This window comes from Periplaneta americana, chromosome 11 (genome assembly GCF_040183065.1).
Source record: "Periplaneta americana isolate PAMFEO1 chromosome 11, P.americana_PAMFEO1_priV1, whole genome shotgun sequence".
Lineage (NCBI taxonomy): Eukaryota > Metazoa > Arthropoda > Insecta > Blattodea > Blattidae > Periplaneta > Periplaneta americana.
The window spans coordinates 15,579,904-15,586,359 of NC_091127.1; positions in this window are offsets into that span (position 1 = coordinate 15,579,904).

A 6,456-nucleotide genomic window follows, 5' to 3' on the forward strand; every position below is an offset into this window, starting at 1 on the left:
TAAAGCTTTTGATATGATAGAGTTTTAACATTATTTGTACTTCTCTTGCTACCTTCACTTCCTTTTCTCTATTTCTTGCTTACCTTACGTCTCTTCTCGTTTGTCAGGTTCGTTAACATTTTCTGTCAAAATCTCAGACTTTTCCATTATTGTCAAAAGAATGTTCTTATGCACATGTTTTGTATGACATATATTTCATACCTGGTTTGCTAACTTGTAACAGGCAGAGAATGGTAGGTTGTAAAAACTGAAAATTCTTTGCGCCACGCAAAACTGAGAATTTTCTATCTTGTTTACACATATGAAAAGATTTGTTTCTGGATGAGAATGCAACATAGTACATTGGCTGTTCCTCATCCAAGTATTTACCATCTTATTCTTTGGATTAAAGAATTCCACTTCATTGCTGCCTCCTCTTAAAAATTTATTCTTCAAGATTAAGTTAGCAGAGAATGTGATTGGCCTTTAATAATCCTCTGGATAATGGCCTCAAAGCATTGATTTCCTACTATTGTTAATTTTTACTGCAAGTGAAAGTTAACTTTAATGTATTTGAGGATGGATAAATGTAATTAAAAGTAAAGTGACCAAATTTTCAACTCCCAAAATCGGGTCACCTCGCTAAGTGGGGATAGTAAATGAATGGTAAATGATGTGTATAAATTTATGTGAGAAATATCGGGATTCTTTTATTATAGGATATCGCTTAATTTTCGTCAAGTTTGATAAACGATACATCAGAACACTGACGTCACAACATGGCCGACGTAAACCAACACGACGAGTAAATAAAACTCACTGAGATATCACCTCAACTAACCCACTAACCTTCTCACATACGTCGACCACATGAAAATGCCCAACCGCCAACGTCCCCTTTGATAGTGATATTTCTTTATTAGGCAATGCTGCACTCCTGTGATTCACAGGAGCTTTGAAGCCGTTGAAGGTCATATGCAAGAGGTTTGCTGTGGAGAATAGTGAAGTGTGTAATGGAGTGTATCTATTCTGTGACTCTGATAAGATAGGACACATATGTAGTGTATATTTTCAAATTTTTCAAATTTATTTACAATTTACATTTGAATTGAATACATATGAATAGATACCCGAAATGAGCATATGCTCGTGCTCTGGTACAGTCCAGTAGTCTACATAAATTTTACAGGGTTCAAATAATAGTGCTGATGATATAAATAATAGTAACAACAATAATAATAATAATAATGATAGTGATAAAACAAAAATATTTACAGTAATAAAATAAATACTAAGACGGATAAAATAAAATATAAAACCACTAGCGAGAGTTAACACAACTTAAATAAGCGTATAATAACCGGAAAAAATGCCAAACTCGAAAATCAACAAAAGTTCGTTGTATCGCAGATGACAGCAACCGCCGTATTGACATTGTGTTGTGCATTAATGGTAGTAGGGGGGAGCTGAAAGTCTGTGTAACTGCCGTTCTCTTCTAATCTTCTCGTAAAATCATGGGAAGTTAATGCTGAAAAAACAAAATGTCTACGAGTCAAACTGTTCATTATTACCAGGATAAATACAAATAATACTGAAATATATTAATCGAGTTTCAGTTATAGATCTCTCCTTTTGTGCAAGCGGTATCATATCAAAATATTTTATGAATGGCGGGGAAAATATAAATTTCAAAAACTTTCTAGTGACAAGTACTATCAAGTGTATCTGTGGCGATGCTAAGAAAATCATTTATTGGAGATATACACTGTTATTAATTAAGAAAATGATCTATTTATATTTATTACAATGTTTTATCTTATAGGGTACATGCATCAGATAAATACAATAAAAATTAGTACCGTATAATGCTAGTAACACTTAAAAAAATTATAATAATATTTTTCAAATATCATACAAACATTTTCACTATTTTTAAACTTAAGAATGTGTAAATTGCTTAGGTTTTATTGTTTTACTAATTTGAACTCCTATTCAGCTGATGAAGTTAGAGCTACAGCTTTAATTGCTAATGTACACTATCTACCAAAAAGTAATTGGGCACTGTTTTTGCCCCTTTAGAACCTCGTGGTACTACCTCTTGTTACTATAACAGCAGCCACCCTGTCAGGCATGCTGTCCACTAGTTTGTGTAGGATATCCACTGGAATGCGTCGCCATTCCTCTTGCAACATGGCACTCAGTTGGACAATGGAAGTTGGCCGCATCTGCCAAGACCTCAATCGCCAATCCAATTCGGCCCAAAGGTGCTCAGTGGGATTGAGATCAGGACTGTGCAGGCCAGTCCGACCGGTGAACATTATTGTCTGCATATCACTGCATAGTAGCCGCCGAAACATGGGGCCAACTTTCATTGTCCAACTGAGTGCCACATTGCAAGAGGAATGGCGACGCATTCCAGTGGATATCCTACACAAACTAGTGGAGAGCGTGCCTGACAGGGTGGCTGCTGTTATAGCAACAAAAAAGGTGGTACCACGAGGTTCTGAAGGGGCAAAAACAGTGTCCAATTACTTTTTGGTAGATAGTATACATAGTGCATTCGATTACGTCTGGATTAGCTCCATCTCTTCAATACCACTTTTCTGCACATTTATCTAATTTACAATGAAACTGTGGCGATTTTGTGCAAGGACTAGAGGCCCTTTTTACATTGTTTACTGTAGCTCATTTATAACTGTGACCTGTATCCTGTCTGTTCTGATGTTCTTTAAAAATTGTCTTGTCCTGGTGTAACGGTTTTGTTTATGTTTAATGTTAATACACTGTCCCTAACTTACTCTTCACCCTGCATGGAAACATATACTCCTCTCTGGCCCAGTTTCTTCAACCTTTGTTATAATGCACTTAACATAGCGTTAATTAACTCTAAGTTAAAAGTATGAATTGCTGTTAAAAATATTGCGTTTCTTCGACTTTACATTTCACATTTTAACATTCTGTTTGTTAACTCTCTGTTAGGAACAGAGATTCTAGAGTTTAACCATAACCTATAACCAAGTATAGGCTCACTTCTGTTTTCTGAACTCTGACAATTGCGATTCTCGCTTGTTTCCGTTGTTTGATTCAGAGAGAATAGAAGTCTTTCTATTCTCTCAGGTTTGATTTCTGCTTCTTTCCTCGTCTGTATCACAATAGCGTGGAGCGGCGTATTGGTATTGCTATTATGAAATGGCAAACACTGGAACAAAAAGAAATCTTGGGACTAATTTCTCTTCTTTCGAAAGAAACCTTCTGCTGGAAATTATTTCCCAGTATAAACCAATTAATGAGAATAAACAAACAAACAAACGTATCTAAGTTGAAAGCGAAAAGTGAGGCTTGGCAGAAAATAGCCTATACCTTTGTATGAACTTCTGGTCTGTCAAATCACAGAACTCATCCGCTCTATTTATGTATTCACGGATATCATTTTCTAAATAATGCAGATATATAAGTTCAGCATCTAACACACCAGCCATATTGGATACTTCTATGCTAACAGAGAGTTAAATGATTTAATTGCATGAAATTGGGCAGTTAAATTAACATACGTTTTAACAGCCTGTTAGTACTAACAGTAGTTGAAGAAATGCTTCAACTGTTAAGTTTACAGTTAAAATGGAATAACACACTGTTATAACTTAACAAAGGTTGAATAAACTGGGCCTCTGAATTGCAAAACCCATAACGTAATAGTCGTGTACAAATTTTTCTTATAGCAAACAAAGCAACGTACAGTATGTGTTTAGCTTACAGTGATCCCAAACATAATATTTTTGGCCTAAAGCACTAGTGTTTCGTTAGCCTTTGTTTTCTTAATATCACTGTTATTCTGTCCAAAGTAGCAGTGATATTTTAATATTCCAACTCCAGACTGGGACTCAAGCAAAGTCTGTTTGACTCAGGCTGCATAAAACATTGAGATGCTCATTTGTAATCAGTGTCGCTTTATTTCAGTAGTGAGGGAAGGGCTGTCTGCCCACTGTACAGTGAAATCCCTGAAGTGCAATTAGTGCTTTGGCTTACAGACTGACTTCAAGTATGTGAGAGACTATTTTTTTATGGTCAGGAGGTCATAGCTCTCTTTGTCAGCATATGGACCATTCCCCACCCTCCCATATGAGACATTTTAGGTATAAAAGCTGATCATTGACTGTCCTATATATATCTGCGACAAGGAATTGACCATTTTGGAAATTTTGAAGAAGCAAGAAGAGTATCTAAATGTTACTGGCGTTTTTTGAAATAAATATGGGCATGTTTTTAAAATCGTCATTCAATTCATATGATGTTTATATTTTACAGACGTGGACAAATTATTAGACTAAAACGTTTTTCTTGGAAACATAATATAATTCGTCATATCAACTATCAGTATAATTCACAGAGTCTCTATTGTTGTAAATATGATTGTTTACATCTTCTGGTATATTTTTCCAATGGTTAAGTATATTTTTCCTGCCTATGTTGGTACTACTGGTGTTTTAATTATATACTGCAGAAAGTCTGTTCTCCCATGGCCTGCAAGAAGACCGGACATGAACGAAATTGAAAATCTGTGATCTATACTGAAGAAGAAAGTGAACAAAAAGAGGCTTACAACAAAACATGGACTCATTTAAGCACTGTTTGATATCTGGCTAAATGATGCTGATATTCAAAGAAAGTGTCAAACTTTGGTTTCCAGCATCCCTGACAAAATCAACGTGTTAATAAAGAATAAGGGAATGTTCACAAAATATTAGTAACCTCCAGACTCAATTTTCTGTTCATTATTTCTGTCCAAAATACATTTTTGTTCATTATTTCTGCCGATAAATAAAGCTTCGTTGCACATTTAATTAATTTAGTCTAATAATTTGTCCACATCTGTAGGAATACACATGAAGCCATTTATTATTACAGTGAACTAGTAATGGTTGTTGATTTTAGGACTGACATGTTATGAAAACCGTAATTTATCCATGTTGTATCTGTCGTACACTAGTTTTAACACTTGAATATAAATAATTGATTAAATGGCGATCCTACTCGTGTTAATTGTGTAAGCATGTGCGGCTTACAGCTGTTACGGTGCTTCTTCACACCATCCTTCGAGCCTACTAGATCTCGGCGTCATCTCGAACTTCACTGCCTGTTGTGTGGATGTGTTCGATTGTTGAAAAGTTGGTTGACAAACACACAAAACACAACACAAACACAAGAACACAAGAAATACATCACACTAACATACGAAAACAAAAACACACACAAGATCGCATCCTCATTCAGAAAACAGAAATACAACATAGCCTACAGAACAGAAAACACACTACAAAGACATCTCAACACACAAACAACACAAACAAATAAATACAACCACACAGGCGTATACAAACTCACATGCAATAATTGCGACAGTTTCTACATTGGACAGACAGGCAGATCATTCCAAACTCGATACAAAGAACACATTAAAGCAATAACCAGAGGACACAATACATCTACATATGCCGAACACATAACCAATGCTAACCACACATAAATAACATAAATGCAGACATGGAAATCCTACACATACAACCCAAAAACCAAAAACTCAACACACTAAAACAATATGAAATATACAGACACACTAAAACACCTTGAACAAATTCTGAACACACAGATCAATTTCAGAACACACACACTACACCACATTTCAACACTTTCCAACAATCGAACACACCCACACAACAGGCAGCGAAGTTCGAGATGACGCTGAGATCTAGTAGGCTCTGAGGATGGTGTGAAGAACCACCGAAACAGCTGTAAGCCGCACATGCTTACACAATTAACACAAGTAAGATCGCCATTTAATCAATTATCCGTAATTTATATTTAATTACAAACAGATGTACAACATTTCATACTCTTGACTCCACAACTATGTCATTTTTTAGGATTTTCTATAAACCTGTGTTCATCATTCGTTAAGAAATATTTTGAATTACTTATAAAGTAGATATTTTTAAGAAATTGTGTGTTTTGTTCAAATATATTATACGCAATTGATGGTGGATAGAAATATTCAAATGGGAGGAAGATATTTTACAGTACGTGCTCATTTTTCTTACGTCTGCAGGAATATGCATACAGCTTTGATCTATAATTGTGCATTTGAAAGTTCGGATTTTTTTATAAAAATTACAGTTTGTTTTCTTTTAATGGCTGATAGTACAGAACTCTTAATCTTCAGTATTTGATGCTTACATTAATTTGATAACCCTGTCCTGTTCCATTTTTAATTATACGAGTACAATAACAGAGGACCAAATCCACTCCTGCTGAATCTCATGGCCCCACGTTGCATAGCAGTGACCTGTCAGTAAGTTGATAGCAGTCAACTGTCAATCAATAAATTGTAACTCACATTTGTGACGTAGTGTATAGTTCTGTTATTTACAATAAATGCTGGAAATGATTAATTTCTTCTTCTGTTAAATGAGGATTATTCTC